At 40.2% G+C, this 21075-nt stretch overlaps 1 long non-coding RNA gene across 2 annotated transcripts in view; it reads left to right on the top strand.

The window, feature by feature from the left end:
• LOC112550310 overlaps window positions 1-21075 on the top strand; it is a 138228-nt gene that overhangs the window by 82595 nt on the left and 34558 nt on the right. For both annotated transcript variants that reach the window (XR_003094086.1, XR_003094085.1), the window contains exons 7-8: window positions 8286-8353; window positions 14341-14408. This is a non-coding gene — a long non-coding RNA (uncharacterized LOC112550310). The remainder of the gene's footprint in view (window positions 1-8285; window positions 8354-14340; window positions 14409-21075) is intronic.

Below are 21075 nucleotides of genomic sequence, written 5' to 3'. Positions count from 1 at the left end.
CCTTGAAAATATGGAAACCAAATGTGAACTTCATTACTATGATCTAATTACATCCTCTTTCTCAGATGGTTTCCTTAATAACTTAAAAGTTATTGAGGCGTTCCTCATATGCTGTAGTATTTATGCATGTATGTTGGGTAAGTGTCTCAGTGCATTAAGTTGATGGTGGCTTCACTTTTTATTATTTGGCTTCTTTCAAAGCCTTGTCTGTTTTTGGATCAGTAAAGGCAGTAAAGGAGAGAAATGCAGTATGCGTACATTATTCATGTATCACAGGGACCATAACAGTCTGCAAAGGTTTTAAATGGCCTGTCCCACACAGCAGGCAGCAGGACTGAATGGTACATAACATCACCTACTTTCACACATGACAGAGAATAAAAGGCAATGTACATTAGTAGCCTTTAAGATGTGTAAACAAAATTGCATATTTGTTTAAAAAATGTGAAAGCAGATATTGATTGAATGGAATTAGAGTGCCTTGGGCTTTAAAAGACAGGACACGTTGCTCCAGATCAATAATAGATTTTATGCTTCTGACCTAAAAAAAGTACCACTGCCATATAATTTAAAAGCAAGAAGCTCCTTGTGTATCTGGTTTAAGTGTTAAGATTTTATTGTGCTGTCCTTACATATCTATTATATTGTCTGTGACCAACTTGCTTTCTGCTAAAAAATATCTGTAGTAGTATAAGGATTTGCTGATGTGTAGCATCAGTTGTTAATAGCATTGCTTTTGCATAATGCAAGGTCTTAGGCTGGGGCAAATGTCTATGTCTGTTTTCTATAACTGAAGGTAAAATGATGCATTATAGAGATTTTTTAAACAAATCCATACAGGAAGTGTTTTTTGTCTGTATTGTATATGCCTATATTTTAATTCAGATTAATTAGCACAAGATTAATGCATTTTATTTTCCCTAAAAATTAATTACTTCAGGGTTGTATCTTAAATTACATTTCTTTTGGGTAACTCATAACAGAGACAGACCTGTTGCTTCTCAGCTTATTTTAGTAAAGAATGTTATCTGAATACTTATTTCCTTTGGCTACTGGGGAGAGAGAATTTTTTTCCCTACTTAAAGGTGTATAAGTTTGCTAGCTTTCTAACACAACACAGTGAAGCTATCCATTATTATGATTGCTTTGTTTACAAGTGTACATAGTACAAAGGCTTCGCCTTTAATTTTATGGCAGGGTAAAATAGCTAATCTGTTTTGACATGCTATCTAAATGGCACTCAAATCAGTATACGGACTAACTCATCCATAAGTCATTTCTTTTATACACATGTACTGGTGTGTCCAAGAAAAAGAGTTATATTGGCTGCAAGAGTTTGAATAATAATGGTCATTAATATGGCGAATTGAGGGTCACCACATTCATCCCACATATCAAATCCCCTTTCAATGAGATCAGTTCCATCAGCTGTCAGATTCCATTAAATATATCCTCCAGACCTACTGACCAGCTGACAGTAGAGAAACTCAAAACCATACACCCACTATTAGCATTATAAAATGTGAAATCAGCTGGAAGGAATGATAGCAGAACTGAAAACAAAATAGATGAAAATCTGTAATGCCCCTGTGTCTTCCTAAGCAGAAACCCCAAAGAGTTAAAATACACCCATAAAATACTGAGGTAAAAACAAAGGTTGTCACATTGTTTTCTTCATAACCTATAATGATTCTTTTACCTTTTGTTAATGCAAGATTTGCATAAATGTTTCATGAGGTTAATACAATGCATAAACTGAACAGTTTATTAAGCAACATCTGTGCTGTTTTCTCAGATAATGCGGTGTTGTTTCCAAGTCACTGAAATATAACCTATCATAAGGTTTTGGTTGTTAAAATACTTGTTTTGCAAGGGCTGTGATCACATCTGACATTTTTAGCAGATGCCATAGTAATACAAAAGAATTCCTTAATACAACAATATGTGTTAGCTAGAACCCAGAAATAAATGTATATTGTTCTGCTGCAGTGGTGTAGTTTTAATGCAGTGCATAAGACATTAGAGCATATTTTTGATCTTCATCTTTTGGATAATATATTGTTTGTTTTAAAACATGTGCAGTTCCCCATAGTGCTCTCCTCATGTGAGACCATGTCATTGTTTACTATTTTTGACCTGTCATAAAGTCTCCTTATATTTTTTTTAATATAAATATTATTTATAGAACATAGTAGCCCAAAGGATTTTTCTACAATTTTATCATGGTATTGGCTCCATATGGGATTCTTTAAGACAAAAAAAAATTATGAGACCAATAATTTTTAATGAAACTTGGCTTAGCTCTTTAAGCAGGTCATGCAGATAAAAAGTGGGCACATGAGTTCTGAAACCATATTCTTCCTATTTTCCTGGCAGGGATTAAAGAAAATGTAGTTTCAATTAAATCAGAGCTTAATGGAGATATGTTTTATATTATTGATTCTGCAAACAATAATTTGAGCAGTTTCCTTCTCACCATATGTCTAAGTTGCTCTTCACTGGAAAATGTGGAATTTCTACTTTTAAAATACGGATTTCTACCTTACTAACTATGCAGCACTCACACTCTCTCCTCCCTTCTTTTTTTTTTACTTTTTGATTACTTCCTTGAAGTAATTTAAAATTCTGCTTGTAAGAGGACGTAAAAATAAAGGGGTGGTACTTATATTTTGCTGAAATCTATTAGATTTTTCCCATTAACATTAATGGCATTGCATTTCAGCCAAAGTTAGGAAAAAGTGTTTTATATTGGAAACTATATATTTCGGTTCATATAAGAGATCCTAGTCTACAAGTTAGTGTACTCACAGTCTATGGTAAGCCCAATTCTGTTGTTTATATATCAAAATCTCCCACTGATGACTGCTTGTAGTAGTTAAAGATCATATGGCAGTTTCTATGAGAGTAAGCATGGTAACTTGGAACCCCAGCTAAATCCCAGGTTGGATAATTATATTCTGTCTATCTAATGCCTCCTTGCCCTTTCATATGAGTATAGCATTGTTTATTGTTTATGCCCTCCATTGGGTGCATCTACATGAGACGCTACTGCACATTGATTTAGTACGTGTATTGGCAAGTACTAAATAAATGCGCAGTAACTAGAGTTACTGCACAGTAGTCAGCAAACATCTTTTAAGTGATGCTACCATGCAGTAGCCTGAATATACTGTGCAGTAATGTATTAGCACTGTCCGTGCTGTAATGCACTACTGCGCAGTATTTTTTGGCTACTGTGCAGTCAGTGTCTCATGCCAATGCAACCATTGTGTAGTATTATTTTGTGCTTTTAAGCAGTTGCCTCATGAAAGGCTAGATCAGGAAATATCTACAGAAAAAGTTCATGCAGCGACATCAGAAGTGAAGCATTACACCTGTTAGAAAGCAGAGCACAATAAAAAATTTAGTGAACAAATCCTGAAGCTCCTCCTACTCTAACACAGGAAGTAAAACAGTGTATTGAATCAAAATGAGAGATCTAGGTTGGCATAATGGCACAATTACTCAATTTGGAATTTGGCTAGAATGCCATCATTAATACACAGCGTGAACTCTGGATACATAAGGACTGCAAGATCAGGACCCATATAATGAAGGCATCATTTATACACTCCCATGCCACAAAGATATGCTGTTACTCCTGAGTTGAAAATTATAGCTGCTTATTAAAAGTTGGACTGCTATAGCAATTGTGTAACCAGAGCTGGTTGAAAAAATGTAGAAATGATTTTTGTGAAATTTTGAAGTTGCTTCTATTTTGCAAGTTGAAGAGAGATCCTTTTTGTACTTTTCTCACTGTTTTAAGCAATATTTATCAAATGTCAATCAATTGTGTTTTGAATTATTTCTTTAAAAACAAATATTTAATAAACACAAAGTTATAAGGAATCATGATTTACAGGACAAGAAAAATGTAGTGCTTTTGAAAATGAATTCAAGAAACAATGTGGTAGAAGTTTCACCAAAACTCTAAATATTTTATTGATGTAAAAAAAAAAAATTATAAAAATTTAATTTAAAACAATTTTTTTTTAAATTAAGAAAAATTTTGGCCAAAACATCAAGCAAGCAGTTTTGACCAGTGGTGTTTGTGAACTACCATCATGTTGGTTAGTGGACAAGTTTTATTCCCAGTCCTAGCACATGACATTAAAATTAATATTAAGATTACCACAGCAGCTAAAAGTTGTGGATACAGAGAAAAGCTCCTATTATGGTACATTGTATTTGTCTTTTGTCAGGGTTGCAACCAGGGTTGCAAAAGTTGAATACCTCTGGCAGGGGTCATTTGCTTTTCACTCCAGCGGCTATTGTTCATCCTCTTTTAACAATTGAAATGCAAAGAATATCAGCCAAAACCAACAACCACAAGCTAATCTATTATATACATATACAGACCAAAAAAAATCGCAAATCACTTAAAATCAAAGTGTAAGACAAATACAGCTACAAGAAAATATAAGGGAAAAATAACATTGGTTAGTATGATAGGCTGTATCTCAGGGTGGTTGTTGGTTTTGGCTGATATGCAAATAAAAGAATATCAGTGGAAGTCAACCACACTGGGGAGCCCCCTGCACTCCTGTGGGATGCTCCATCTGCCCACCATTTCAGCATTCACGAGCCACCTGGTACCTTGAGGTGTGTAGAAAAAACATGTAAAGCTGTGTCTATGGCCGAATCGCCAAATCTTTCCGAATCTCTCTGAAGCAATTTGGAGGGTTCCGATTTGATTTGGAGAGATTAAAAGGTCTCCTGATTTGATTTGGATTCAGAGATTCAGCCACCGAATTGGGCCGAATCTCCACTGAATCAAACCAGGGACTGAAGCTTTTGTACCAAGCACCTTTTTTTTTTCTTTTTTTGCAAAGTGGCTGCTTTTGTTACATACCCAGCATTACACTCTTTATGCCAGACACCTCTTTATTATACCAGTAACCAGAAAAGAGTCTCTAGACCCTTTCAAGATATCTACATGGGTGAACATTTTTGCTCATATGGATCTTTTCTGAGGATTATCGTCAAGTCAGGAATTTCCTTAGAGCTGTTTGAAAAAAAAAATTATTATTTTTTTTTACATTTTCTGTTAAAAAGGAATAATGATTTTCATGGGTTTTTTTTACTTTACTTTGTAAGTCTCGCTTCAAAGTACTGGCCCAGGTCAGACCTGTATAGCTTGCAATGATTTCTTATAACTTACAAAAAGGTGCAGCTGGAGATAACAGGCAAAATTAGTAGGTCTTATGGAAACTGTGAATGGTTTCCAGCCCTGGGGAGGAGGCCAGGGTGGGGAGGCCTGCTTGGCAGGTCCACAGGGGTGGACTGTCAGGTCCACAGGAAAGTAGTCAGATGGTGGTGAGGGGCAAAATTGCTTTGTCAGGGTTAGGTGGGGCGTAAAACAGCACAGCCATGGTGCTGTGACAAGTGGATGGGCTTTCCCAGCCCCAGAATAGTGCTGGGAATGCATACAGGCATGTTAGGCCACATTAACTCATTTTAGATCAGGGTAACCCAGACTGATCTGAAGTTAGATCACCTCTGAGGTGAGCCAACTTTAGATCGAGCATGACATTTTTATGGCGATTGAAGCCCTGTGAATGCCTGTACGCTCAGCCATTTAGATTGCCCTAAACTCAGTAAATGTAAATGTAACATTTCAACATACTCTTGCTATGTTTTAGATGATTCCTTTATTCCAGCAAAATAAATGAGATAAAGTGAATGATAAATTGAATCCTTCCTTGCACAGTTGTTAAAATGAGCATTTTACATTTGTTTCTTTAAAGTGTGCATGTATGTGTGTGCACGTGTGTGTGTTGTGGAGGGTTCCAATAAGAAGAAATATGCGTGCTAATGCTTCCTGGGACACGCTGACAAATAGTGTGGCATTTCTGAGGTGTAGATTAAAGAACTTTTCTATGTTCCAGCTCTGTGGAGTTTGTTTTCAAATGACCTTATTCTTAACCCAGGTAGCTAGCTACATGTAAATATTATTTCTGTTATTAGAGTGCCTTTCTTTTCACTTACAAAATAAATGAACAAATGCTCACAGTTTTTTTTGTAGGCCTTCTCCAAAGCCTTGTCAAAACCAGTGTGAGTTTTTCCAGTAAATTCAGGCGTGTGTCAGGCCCTGTATTTCTACTAGACCCAACTAGAGACAAATGGAGCAGAAAGTGTCTGCTAGTAACACGGGATCAGTAACTGGCAGATTAATTAAAGAAGTCCCATTCTGAAATGGGTTTTCTTTTAAACAAGATTAGAACTCCATTTATGCTCATCCAAACTTTAAATCCATTCCATATTCCAGTACAAACCTTTGAATTCTCTTTATGAAGAGCAAGTACAATTTGCATCCAAGGTCTCATGTAAAGATTAGAGTAAAGAATGTGACCTGCCTACTTATAATTTATGAACAGTTCAGCTAAACTACATTTCTGAATTTTAAAGCAAATTCGGCAATATAATAATTGTATCTATTCATGCTATTTGTAATTTCCAAGTGGTAAATCATCATTTGTAAGAAATGCGCTCAATCAAGGAAGAAAAAGACATATAATTATGTCGTTTATAATGAATTCTGAAGGAAACAAAGACTTTAAGAAGGAAAACTCTGGAGAAAACGAAAGAATAAAATCCAGCCCAATAATATGGGTTGCTCCTAAAATGCATAGCTGATCAAACATTTGCATTTATAATATGAAACTCAGTCTCAGATAATTCAGCAAGGGAACTGTCAAAACTCAGGAGTCTAGGCAAACAAGGCCTGACTTTTATTAGATAAATTACACACTCTTTTCTACTTCGACAAGCATCAATGGTATCAACTTTTTTGACAAATAGCTCTCTCCTGGGTACTAGTTTTGAGCATCTCTGCTAATCTTCATCTTTTGAAGTGTCCAAAGGATTAAAATCATATGTCAATAACAGTGGCCTCTCACCTTTATATGGAAGATACCACAGTCCCTTTCTAATAGCTAAGTCTGTAATGTAGGATGAGATGTATAAATGCTAAGAAACCACTGTGGCACCCTCACTGCAGAAATATGTGGATTCAGGAAAGATGCTCTCTTACTGTAGGACTTTTGAGTAGTTGATATTGTCTGGGAGAATTGGGTGTAGAATCCTTTACATTTTGCTTTGGTTTTGCAAACAGCACTGATTGCAAAGTCACATATCCTTCACATAAGGTAAATAAGAAAGGAAGGACAAAATAATGTGCGTTAGTTTCCTATTGAAATTTCTGTCTGCTTTCTAGATTTATAGGGCATGGAATTAGTTTTACTGCAGGCAGCTTCAGAAAATGCACTAATTAATCTTTATTCTTACCACAAAGATAATATATATTAGGCCTAACTCCTCTCACCTTGGTGTAAATCAGGAATGATTTGAAGGTGGTGGAATTACACCAGTGTAAAACTAGAGAAAGAATAATCAGCCTGCATGTATGCGTATGAGAGTAATGATGACAGAGGGTGAGTAATAGACAAGACAGGAATAACACTTTAAAACCAAGGTAGCTTACTTTGGTGAAGCTGAATCGGGCATAAATGTTGTACCTGTTCAATCTTAACCTGCAGTAAATGAGTCTAGGCTGCAGTAGTTTCCCTGTTTCATTTAGGGGTAATATAATGAGGGTTAGGGCATAGACAGTGTAAGAGGCTAATGTGTAAGAAAGGGAAATCAAAAAAAAGAAAACCCTTAAGTCTTGTCCGTGGTTTACTCTCCTGCAAGCCTTGATGGGAGAAAAATGTATAAGTTATCACACGGAGGACTCCTCTTGGTGTTTACACATTCTATATTCTCTTTCTTTATTTCTTTTACACATCTTTGCCCACATCAGGTCAAAACAGAAAGAAAAAAGAAAAAAACCTTGCGTGCTATGGCTCAGATTCTTCCAACAGTATAACACAAACAGATAAGCAAAGTCCCAAATAGATTGCCCATAGTCTCAACCTTTGTAGAGAGGGATTACTCTTGCCCCGTCTCTGTTCTTCTTTAGTGATATGTCTCACTGCTGTTTGTAAGGTCTCTCAACTTACAAATAACCCCAGTTACTTTCGTCTGGGAGCAAAATGTCCCCTCTGTCCGCCTTCAGCTCAGTCAGCAGTCACTGGGCTTCTCACCCTATGTGCTGACTCTCCTTCACTCTGTGCCTCCACATGAATCACTCCGGTTGTCACTTTAGCAGAACTCAGTTTCCCTTCCAGGGGAAGGTTCAGTCTTTCCTGCTTACTTATCAGCGAGTTGTTTCCCATGAGTCATTGCTTCATTACTCTCCCCTGCAGGTGCAGTCAAGTGTCACTGCCACCGTCTGATGATGTCATCATTTTTCTGGCCACTCGCAGCAGCTGCAGTAAGTATTGTTTCCTTATTCCATAAGTAACAGGAGGATGGCCTCCCTGTTACATACCTCCCCCTTCAGTTAAAAGTCCAAATATTACATTTCTGTTATTCTTCTATTGTCCACCTCACATAACTACCTCTGGTGGCTCCAGGCATGTTATCTCTTTAGGGTCTAAAGATTGTGACAGAAAGTCAGCTGCTATGTTCTTCTTTCCAGCTTGGTGTTCTACCGAAAAATAGAATGGTTGTAATGCAAGAGCCTAGGGCATTAGTTGGGCATTATCGGTTTTAGCTGTCTGCAGCCATTTGAAGGGTGCATGATCAGTAATTAATATGAATTTTTGTCCCAACGAATAATAACGAAAAAGTTCCACCCTCCATCTTATGGCTAAGCATTCTATTTCTATCGTAGAATAGCGTGTTTCTGGTTTAGACATTTTTTTGCTCACATGTGCTATATGCCTTTCCTCCCCCTGAAATAATACTGCCCCTAACACCTTCCCCGAGGTGTCAGTTGTAAATAAAGAGTCTCTTGAAACTTAGGGGTATATAAAACAGGTTCTTTACAAAGCAGCTGTTTAATTATGTCAAACGCTCTCAGGGCTTGCTTTGTCCACTGCAGCTGTCTGGGCTTACCCCTCGTCATATCTGTCAGAGGTGATACTACCTCTGAAAGCTTCTTGATAAACCTGCGATAACAATTAGCGAAGCCTAAAAATGATCTAAATTGCTTCAGCATCTTGGGTAACTTGTATCTGTGTATAACCTCCACTTTGTCTGCTACAGGCTTTATGTATTCCTGCCCCACTTGGAACCCAAGATATTGAGTTTCCTCTTGGCCCAAGCTACATTTCTTTGGATTTGCAGTTAGTCCTACATCCCTTGGTTTCTTTAAAATGACAATGTGGCTCCCTGTCAGCAGAGAAGATTATGATATCATTAATGTATGCATCTGCATACGTTTGATGTGGGGCCAACGTCCTGTCCATTAAACACTGAAATGATGCTGCTGCACCATGCAGCCCAAATGGCATTCTGTTGAATTGAAATAACCCCCACAGCATACCAAATGCTGTTTTTTCTTTATCCATTGGGGTCACTGGAATTTGCCAGTAACCCTTTGTAAGGTCTAGCATTGAAATGTATTTGGCCTGACCGATTTTCTCTAGCATCTCCTCAACTCTTAGCATCAGGATCACGTCAAATATGGCTACTTCGTTTACTTTCCTGAAGTATACACACACCCTAATATTCCCATCCAGCTTAGGCACAATAATAAGGGGGGCCTTCCAGGGGCTACGGGATTCTTCTATTATTTCTAACTGTAACATCTGTGTAACTTCTTGTTTAACGGCTTGCCATAAATGATGAGGCAACCGCCTCCAGTGATGCCTTATAACGCAACCTTCCAGTGTTCTAATACTATGCTCCACACCTTTAGCTTTGCCTGGTTTTTTGCTAAATACATCTGGGAACTCTTGTACCAGTCATTTTAACTCTTGCTTCTGAATACCCGAGAGTGTCTTTCCTATCTTAGGCTCTCCATTTGTAAATTCTGATAATATAGGGTCATCCAAATCCTCTGACTCTAGACCTCCTTGCATCAGCCATGCATCTCTCTCATTCCACTTCTTCAAAAAATTCACCTGGTAATTCTGTTTTCTTCTTACTGGGCTAGTCCACTGTACCTTATAGTTCACTGGTCCTAGCTTTTTAGTTATTTGGAATGGCCCCTGCCAATGTGCTAACAATTTGTGGCTATTATCAGGTAGCATGACTAGTACCCAGTCTCCTTCTTGTAGCTCTCTATCTTTTGCATGGGTGTCATATGTCTGTTTCTGTCTCTGTTGACTGCATTCTAAGTTTTCCTGAGCTAGTGTTCACACCACCTCTAATCTTTCATGGAAGTCCTGCATCAAACGTGGTTGTCTCCCTTCACCTTGTCAGTCCCTCCAACCAACCTTCACAAAAAACATCAAGTGAACCCCTAGGCTAATGTCTGTAGACTAATTCAAAAGGGGCACAACTAGTAGAGCCTCTTTAATGGCTCTTGTGGAGCCTCTTTAATGGAAAACAACAATGAGGAATTACGGATTCCCATTTTCTTGGGTCCCCTTGAATACAGATTCTTATCATCCCCCTAAGCATCCAGTTAAACTGTTCAAGTAGACTGGGGTAGGCAACATTTTTTGGCCGGAGTGCTGAAAAAACCACAGTGTCTACCTTGGAAGGTGCCAGAGTGCTGACATGCCAGAGCCTGCAGCAGCTGTTTGCAGCCTCCCAGCTGAAGCCAGCCCACGGAGCCTGGTCTGCTTGCAGCAGGGCTTGCAGCCTCCCAGCCACCTGCTGGGAGTATCCTGGGCTCCGTGGCTGGCAGCAGCTGCTTAGAGCCTGAGCTGGCAGTAGTGTGCTGAGCAAAATGGCCTTATGTGCCATGCTCGGCACATGTGCCAGGGGTTGCTGACCCCTGAACTAGACCATCCATCTGGGGGTGATAAATGGAGGTTCTTAACTGTTTTATCTTCAGGGTCTGGCAAATACCATGTAAAACTCCTGATATAAATGACTTTCCTTGTTCTGTTAAGTTTTCTTGAGGAAGCCCCACTCTTACTACCCACTTTACCAACTTCTCCGCTACTTTGGGGGCTGTAATAGTCTTCAATGGGATGGCCTCTGGGAACCTTATGGTATAATCTACTATTACCAGTACATATTGATAGCCTGTACTACTTATTGGAAAAGGGCCTGTGGTGTTTAATGTGATTCTTTCAAAAGATCTTGTTATGATAGGCATTGATACCAGTGGTACTTTCATGGGTTTATACCCTGACACACACTGACACTCAGGACATTCCTTATTAAACTTTTCTACAATCTTGTAGAATCCTGGCCAAAACATTCTCTGTTTTAATCTAGCTTCAGTCTTATCTAGGCTTAAATGAATGCCCATGGGAAGTGTATGGGCTATTTTCAACTTTTACATCCAATATTGCCTAGGCACCAGAATTTGTAAAATGTTGTTCCCGCCTTTACCCTTGTCTAATCTATATAAAATGCCATCTCTTATGTCAAAGTATGACATTGTATCTGCTAACCTGGAGTTGAGTACTTCCTCCTGTCTCTTGGCTAGGCTTTCTTCAAAGATGTTCTGAAATAATGGTTCCTGCTCTTGGTGTTCTCTAAAGTGCCCACCTCCAATGATAGCGTCAAGGTCTATCTCCTCTTTCTCTTCTTCTCTCTGTTCCTCTCCTTGGGGTCCCATCCCCACAAAGACTCCTTCTACTTGTCTTAAATATTCTTGGACTTTTAACTCACTCTTCTTCACTCTGTGACTCTCAGGCTTTTCACTACTGCTTCTTTCAAATGGGGCCAATCTGTTCCTAAAAGCATAGGATAAGGAAGTGACTTGGCTCATCCCACTGCTGTCTTCTTGGTCTGACCTAGCACTGTTAGACTTAACTTCTTCCTCTGGTAAGTGTATGAGGCTACATGTATACAGACCATATTTACAGGTGTTTCCGGTTTCCCCACCAAGTTTGCAATTAAATCTGACCATATCATAGTCTGGGTGCACCCGGTGTCTACAATTGCAGGCACTACCAAATCTCTTATCTTCATTTCTACTATGGCTTTAGCCTTATGCCAAGGTCCTTTATGTTTCCCAAAACTGCAATCCATTTGTTTTTCATGGGGATAATTATGTATCCCCTCATTTACACTCTTCTTATTACAAAACCATGCTATATGGCCCTTTTTGCCACATCGGGAACAAATGACCTCTCTTGGTTCCCAGCTTTTATTTTCTCTCGCTACTGGTTTCCAACTTTCGTTCTTCATTCCCTTATCCCTATTATCTTGTCTCATCATAGGCCCCATATTTCCTGTTCTTTCTCTCTTAACAGGTTCTAGATCTATCACAGCATTCATATAATCTTCTGCCACTTTCAGTGCTTCAGCCAAAGACCGAGGTAGGTGTCTTTTTACCCATCTTTGTGTATTTCTCCCTAGATCCTTCACAAATTGCTCTAATACTATGAGATCTAGCACTTCCTCGACAGTTTTGCCAACCAGCTGTATCCAAAGGGTTACTGAGTCGCTTAGGATTTGAGCCAACAGCCTGGGCCTTAATTCTTCTGGCTTTTTCTTGGCTCTAATGTGCTGACTATAGGCCTCTGGAGATATCTCCAGTCTATACAGTATTGCCTCTTTTGCTGTCTCGTAATTCCTAGCTTCTTCCTTCAACAGAGCCCTGTAGGCTGCTTGTGCTGGCCCACTTAAAAGGGGTCCTAGTTGTATAGCACAGTCTTGGTGGTCCCATCCTGCAGCAATAGCTGCCCTCTCAAAACCTTCTAAAAAATCCTCTACATCATCAGAGGAAGTCATTTTTGGCAGTTTGGTTCTTCCCCCATCTGATTTATGCCCAACTGTCGTGCTTCTAACTTTTCACTCAGTTATTGCTGTCTAGAAAAAATCATTATGCAAGCTTCAGCTTCTTGTGCCCGCACTCTTACTAATTCTTCCATCTGTGCCTGTTGTCCTTGTAAAAGATGAATAGCAACAGCATGTGCTTTTTGCCAGTCTGCAGGAGGTTGAGGATCGATGCTCATCTTTTCCATCTAGTTTCATTTCCCAGCCAATGCACCAAAATTGTGTAATGTGTAAGAAAGGGAAATAAAAAAAAAGAAAACCCTCAAGTCTCGTTCATGGCTTACTCATCTGCCATGCCTTGATGGCATCCTTATAGGCTCGGCAGTGCTACGCTTGCTAGCACTACGGAAGAAAGAGACTTGGGGGTCATGACCGACCACAAGATGAACATGAGTCTTCAATGCAATACTGCAGCTAGTAAAGTGGGAAAACGCTGGCTTGCATCCATAGATGCTTCTCAACAAATCCCAGGACGTCAGTCTCCCCTTGCACTCGACCTTGCTGAGGCTGCAGCTGGAGTACTGCGTCCAGTTTTGGGCCCCACAATTCAAAAAGGATGTGGAGAAGCTTGAGAGAGTCCAGAGAAGAGCCATGCGCATGATCAGAGGTCAGGAAAACTGACCTTATGACAACAGGCTGAGAGCTATGGGGTTTAGCCTGGAAAAGCGCAGGCTCAGGGGTGATTTGATGGCCACCTATAAGTTTATCGGGGTGACCGCCAGTATCTGGGGGAATGTTTGTTCACCAGAGCGCCCCAAGGGATGATGAGGTTGAATGGTTATAAACTACTGCAAGACCGGTTCAGGCTGGACATAAGGAAGAATTTCTTTACTGTCTGAGCCTCCAAGGTCTGGAATAGCCTGCCATCGGAGGTGGTTCAAGCACCTACATTGAACACCTTCAAAAGAAAATTGGATGCTTATTTTGCTGGGATCCTATGACCCCAGCTGACTTCCTGCCTTTCGGGCGGGGGGCTGGACTCGATCTTCCGAGGTCCCATCCAGCCCTAATGTCTATGAAATCTATGAAAAATGTATAAGTTATCACACAGAGGACTCCTCTTGGTGTTTACACATGCTATATTCTTTTTCTTTCTTTCTTTTACACATCTTTGCCCACATCAGGTCAAAACAGAAAGAAAAAAGAAAAAACCTCATATGCTATGGCTCAGATTCTTCCAACAGTATAACACAAACAGATAAGCAAAGTCCCAAATAGATTGCCCACAGTCTTAGTCTTTGTAGAGAGGGGTTACTCTTGCCTCATCTCTGTTCTTCTTCAGTGATACGTGTCACTGCCATTTGTAAGGTCCCTCAACTTACAAATAATCCAGTTACTTTCGTCTGGGTGCAAAATGTTCCCTCTGTCTGCCTTCAGCTCAGTCAGCAGTCACTGGGCTTCTCACCCTATGTGCTGACTCTCCTTCACTCCATGCCTCTGCACAAATCACTCTGGTCATCACTCTAACAGAACTCATGGTTCCCCTTCTCGGGGAAGATTCAGTCTTTCCTGCTTACTTGTCAGTGAACCATTTCTGGTGAGTCGTTGCTTCATTACTCTCCTCTGCAGGTGCAGTTAACATTGCCACCGCCATCTGATGACATCATCGTTTCTCTGGCCACTCCGTAGCAGCTGCGGTAAGTATCACTTCCTTATTGCATAAGTAACAGAAGGATGGCCTCCCTGTTACAGGCAAACAAAAGTTACACCACTTTTAAATAGGTTGATGGGAAGACTTATGGTGTGCAGATGAACCCAACATAATTGTTTTAATATGACTGGAGCATACCAAAAAAACAGTTACAGCAGATTAGCTGTAAGTTACTGAGAGGTAAGTTGTCTGTTCTTTAAAATGGTACATTTCTCCATGCCCTTAGTCTTGCTTTTGGGGGTAGTTGGATTTCCTGGTTAGGGTACTTTGTTGAAGTTGAGTACATCACTCTCTTCTTCCCTTCCTTGTGTAGTAAATTCATACAATAGATTCAGACTTCATTTTGCAGCAAACAGCATACATGTAGTCTGTTCTTATTGTTTGCAGGTAAAGTCAAGTCACAAATGATAATGTATGTGTGTACATATGTATGTCTGCATGGTTTCTTTTTGGGAAGTTGGTGTAAGAGCAATGCTTTGTTTAAGCTGCTTTTATTGTATGGTAGTACTTGGGTGCTGGCTGCATGCGCATGATTATCATACTACTCTGGAACTTAGGAAACCTGGGTTTAGTTTCTTGCTCTGCCATCAGTTTTTTCTGTGATCTTGAGCAAGTAACTTGTACTTTACCACTGTGTCTGTTCCTTTAGAAAATGAGATTAATAGTATTTTCTATCTTACAGGGGTGTTGGGAGGACAAACCCTTCTGAGGCATTTAGATGTTATCATTATGGGGGCCATATGTAAAGGAGAGATTGACTAAAAGTACTGGGCTGGGATTTTATTTCCGTTTTCATACACTATTACAGAACACACTGATTTCAAAGGCACGTATCCCTAATATAAAGGCTAATGGCCTGCATGTTTTGCTTTTGACTTTAGTGGGGGAAGGTTTCACGCTACAGGTATAATGTCTCTCTGGGTGTATTTTAACTCAGTGATAAAAGATCATTTTAATTACTTTATCAGTTGAAAGCAATTTATTAGGTTAAAGCAACCCTAGTAAACCTGTTTCTGCTTGTGGGCCTAATCCTGATCTGCCTTATGGAGGATTCACATTGGTTTGCTTTGACCCCTTTTTCTGGTTTGACTTCAGTGAAGTTATTCCTGTTTTCCACTCTTTATTCTGGTGTTATTCTTGCCAAAGCCTTTGAATTCTTTTTAAGTCATCATTCAGGCCTGAATTAGAGAAAAGTGCTATCACCACAACTGCTGTTGCTGCTGTTTTGCTAATGTTATTGCAGTACTGCCTGTCAAAAAAATAGTCCCCAAAAATACTGTATTGTCAGTTTTGACTGCCATCCTGAAAAAACAATGCACATTTTCAAAAAAAAAAATGACAGCTGGTCTATCTTCATCTCCTGATGAACATAATTAAAAAACCAAGAACAACTACCATATAGAATACAAGAGTAAAAAACTTGCACAATAGACAAAAAAATTCTGTCCAATGATTAACTTGATCCTTAAATTCAAAACATACCCTTTAGCCTGGAGGTTCCCAAGCTATGGGAAGTACCAAATTTGAGTTACTTGATAAGCTGGTAACTCACTGGTGAGCTGACAAGAGTTAGCTAGTTATGGGGTATTGATTTTTCTTAGTGTTTTCATTTGCTAAATTGCATTAAAACCTAGGTAAAATGTATTGAATAGTCTTTCATGTAAACAAATAGGAAGGGAAACTGCAGCTCTGAGAGAGAGAGCAAATGAATAAGGGAACATGATTTTTTTTTTAGTTTAACCTACACTGTGCATTGGAGCATGTGCTAGAGACCTAGGGGGAAGATTTTTGCTGATCCCTTACTTGCATATTTTGTCGTTTCTAAGAGGAAAGCCCAAAGTTAACCTCATTCTGATACATTTTCAGAGGAACCCTTTGTGACTGGGAGAATTCCTGTTGTATTGTGGAAGAGTATGTGTCCAAGAATAGATAAAACAGTGAGCAGCGGAAGGTTTAGATTTCAGATTAGTGAAACTAGGGTTGTGTACCATCTTTGCAATTGGTTGCGTGTCAAAGCCTTTCTGCTTGGCACAAGCCATAGTACTCATAGCCTTGGTGTTCAGCTTTTTGTATATCCTCCCATTAAGCAGAAAGTCCCTTCAAGGTCACTGTTCTGGTATAATGAAAGCCATCTTCAGCACTGGCCCTGTGTCCCTGAAAATCCTGTTTCTTTTTTTGAACATAACTTCTCATGATAGTTAAGTTGAACCACTAGAGCTACAAAATTGACAGTGAGTAGAGAGGCTGTTTCTGTAGGAAACAAAACTTCAAAAGAGCTGTCTCAAGAAACAACAGGAGTGGCTGTGGATAAATCTTTCTCAGAACTAAATGAAAAACATATTTCTGTGACCTGGATTTTCTTCAGTATCTCTTCATAGAGCTGTAGTGCATCCACTTCCCTTGCACAAACATAAACTAACACACGCCAAACCACTCATCCCATTAAGCTATTTCTCTTAAAAATGTGGAAAGGAAGAGAAATTATTTTTGTTCTGGAATGTTTAAGTGGCTTTTGGTCAGTTTGGAAGTATGGGCCACATAAATATCTGGATAGATCTAATGAACAGTAACACAACTTCAGGTGTTGATGGCCCTTGCCTTACACCCCATTACGCCTCCTGTTCCTCTTTCTTTAAGCAAATTTTTATAAGGCCTGTTGTAGAGTTATATGGAGCCACAGAACTTAGAGCAGTTGGTCCCACCTGTGTGCATTGTATTACAGCCCAAACAATCTGCCACACAATTGTAAAGAGTGGTAGAGAGCTGGAAATCTGATAGTAAGTCAGATTTGGAGAGACAGCAAGATTAGTGGCTCTAAGTTTTCCGCTATGGAGAACTGCCAGAGGACAACTCCTTCTCTTTCTATGAAGTAACAATGGGGGATTTCCCTAAACATCTGGCTGCTGGCTGGCTATCTTGAAAATACAGCCTGAAAAAGCTATCTGCCAGATATGCACAGCTGTGTGTCAGTTTGTCACTGCTGAACTATCCACAGCATCTGCCAAATGCCAGGTTTTGTTCTATTTTTTTTGGTTTCTTTTTTTTTTTTTACTTATGGAATCCATTAGAGGGATAAAATCCACTAAACAATACCAAATACTATTTAACAGTGGTTGCCAACTTATTGTAATAAGTAGTAAAGAAGGGTTCCATAGTTTATAGTGTCTGAACATAGCATGGTTTTCTTACTGCTTCATATTGGTCACCTTAAGTGATTGTTTACATGCCATTTCATTGAAAAGCCATTGAAATAGTCCAACCCCATTGTTGTAGATCAGTGGGGGCCAATGTTTTTGAGACATGTCACAAATTAGCCCCACACCCTCTCCAACTGTCACTCTAACCCTCCTCCATTGTCCAATCTCCTGCTATGCTTTCTGTTCCCCATTTTGTGCTCTCTGCCCAATATACTGCTCTGCTTTCTGCTTCCTGTGATGTCTGCTGCTGTGGTACTTGTCACCTCCCTGATCTATCGCTTGCCACACAGAGAGGCTACCCATGCTGCTTGTGGCACTCATGCAACAAGTTAGCCTTCCCAGTATAGATCACAAGAAACAGTTTAATTACTTTCTTTCTTCCCGGTTCTCTATTTTTGTTACCATCTTCCCAAGTTTCAGTTTGAGAAAATAAGTTGTGAAGAATTTATGCTACAGGAATGGTTTTCACTACTAAGGAGACAATGTCTCCTCAGCATTTATCAAACATATTTTTGGTAGTGCCATTTGGAATGGGTTATCCAGAAATCTAGAGATCTCGAAGAAATACTTGATAACTTCTGAATTCTATTCAGACCTCTCCATTTATGCTTAATTTCTTTTCACAACATTTACTATACTAAATACATATAACTGTAGATTGATGGGATTAGAATCCCTATTTTTTGTGGTTCCACGTATCTGTAGTTGGATACTATAGGGAAGTATGCTGTAGAAAAACTGATGGAGACAATTGTATGCATCTTGAAAGAATAGTTGCATGGACATTAATCTTCCTAGTCTTACCTCCACATCACAGTCCTCAGTGGTTTATTAGATATCAGTATCAGTGAATTTTTCATAAATTGAGTGTACATTTTCTTTCCTGAATTTAGTCTTCATTTGGACCATATTCTGCACCTCAATGTCTTAAATGGTAAAAATCCAAATAGTTTATTTCTCTTTCCTGGGTTTTACTTTTCTCATCCTTGCTAGCTTCCTAAGTTATTAGCTTGCCAAGCAATTCAAATGTGGTACTTTTAAGTCCCCTGTTCTCTGTCCTATCCATACCCCCAAAACACCCCTGTCAACTCCTAATTCATTTTTCTTTGTTGAAGTCCCTCCATTTTACATAATACTATACTAGCACTGCAGGTGTCCTAAAAATTGAATGCAATTTATTCTCATCTTAGTCTCTTCAGTGCCAGATAGGAAGGGACTATTGCCTCAATTCTCTAGATTATTTGGTGTCCCTCTATATACTGTCCCAAATTTCAGCAAAATTAAATCTCCTCCACTCTGCATGTTGTATTAAAAGCTCATTTGAAATTTGCTGTTCACTATCAGCCTTAGGTTACAACTTCCCATCTCTCTCCTAACCACTGAATACTTGTTTTACATTATTTTCCCACAGATGGTATTAACTACATGTATCTAGGGTTGATTCTCATTTTGATGTTCCCTGACCTTATTTTCCTAGATCCATTTGCATTGGATCTCTCTTCTAGCTCATAAATAAAGATAATGTAACAGACCCCGCAGCAGGGTGTTGTGATAAACCAGTCCCTCATTGTTTGGAAACATGCTGGGTGTTGCATAATCTTGTAGGCACTAGACTTCTTGTGCCCTTGCCTTCAGTGAGTTCCCAAAAATACTCACTCTTGATTAACAGAATTAACATATTAGAGCTGCTAGAAGTAAAAGGTGCAAATACTGTAGGCACAATGGTTACAATAAAAAACATAAACCCAACCAGCTTCAAAGGGCGGTTAAGTCCTAAGGTATAACAGCAGCTGTGTCATCAAGATCCTAACATGCTGCCTGTTGTCCTCAGCCCAATGTCCTCATTTCACTAAGAGATGGAATTAGCTGTCTTAGTCTGAAATCAAATAGAAGGCAGGATAGATTTGCACCTGATAGACTAGCCAAAGTAGACAGATAGCTCTATATCTACGTCTATATCACAAGTTTTTGTGAGCTGAAGCTCACTTCAGATGCTGATCCTGGGCTATGTCCATGGTTGCTTCCTTTCACCTCTTCTTTTTCTCACACAACTTCCACACAAGCTCTTTTCTGACTGTAGTCTCCACTAATCTTAGGTTGTACTTCCTTTTCTCTGCACTGCTCAGGTTGTGGTCTTCTGGTTTGAAGTTCAACTAGAGATTAACACAGTATTCATTACAACATTAATTAGCACCCTGTTTTGTAGCTGCAGCCATCACTGTCCATTGCCTGCTTTCCTTCAAATACTGTCTTTTTTAAGGTCAAACAGGCAAGTTTTACTTAGTGTAAAACAGCTTATTTACCAACCCGCCTTAGATTCTTTTTTCCCCAAGTAATAACTGGTGAGATCTTGTGCAAGATGGCTAAGCTTCCAATGTAGCAAATACATTACATTCTCTAAATTCAATAAGGGACTGCTGCTGAGAGGAGCTGGGAATGAATGTTTTCTTATAGAACAGCGGTTATCAACATTGGGGTTGCAACCCCATTTGGGGTTGCAACAATAAAAAATGGGGTCAGAAAGACACTCAACAGTTTTGACTGATTGTAATCAAAATCACAGAAGAAAGCAGGAAATGGTGGGTTCCCCTTGCAGACTGGCAAAGTTCCATCATGCAAGGGACTGTTTGGGGCTGAGGGAAGCAGGAGGAAGGCAATGAGGTAGGTGGTGCCACATGCATGTGCGTGCGCATATATGCACACGACAGCCAGGCAGCATGGAGAGCAGCTCCTACAGCTCCCTCCAGGTAAGTCTGCAGTAAGGACAGGAATGGGGCAGGGCTAGGGCTGGGCTGGGGATGCTGCCCAGCTGGGCAAGTGCATGTGGCCCAGGGCTGGGGCGGGAATGTGAGGCCCGGCTGGAGGATCAGAATGGAGCCATGGGCAGCTCATCTGGGGCTGGCTCCATAGCCAGCAGAAGGCCAGGGCTAATGGGCCTTAGCCCCTTCAAACGCAGGCAACACGGGCCTGGGCAGCTGCAGCAGGGTGTGGGAGAGGAGCGCACACAGACACAGAGAACAACTAGAGCCTGCATGCGAGCAGGAACTCAGCCCAACCCGGCCCTATGTGGAGCAGTTCCCACCAGGTAAATGTGTGGATGGGGAGGGGCATAGGGGAGGGAAGGGGTTTGCAGGGGGAAGATCAAGGCCCCTGCAGGGGATGGGAGTGAATAGGGCCCAGGGCAGGTTGTGGGATGCTTGGAGCCCAGGTGGCTTGTCCAGGAGCATGGGGGGGCTCCCACCACAGGGACAGACACAGGGGGCATGTGCCTCCTAGAGCTGTGTGTGGGGCGGAGGAGGCTGCTCCTGCAGGCTGTGCTCTGCACCCCACTGCCAGTGCCCTGGAAGTTGTGTGATGCCACATGCCTCCTATGAGCTTGCTGCTCTGCCTGCCTGGTGGTGGGAGGCACGTGGCATTGTGTGGCTGCCAGGGCACTGGCAGTGGGGTGCAGAGAGT

This window comes from Alligator sinensis, unplaced genomic scaffold (assembly GCF_000455745.1).
Source record: "Alligator sinensis unplaced genomic scaffold, ASM45574v1 scaffold173_3, whole genome shotgun sequence".
NCBI classification, from domain to species: Eukaryota; Metazoa; Chordata; order Crocodylia; family Alligatoridae; genus Alligator; species Alligator sinensis.
This window is presented reverse-complemented; position numbering and strand designations above follow the sequence as displayed.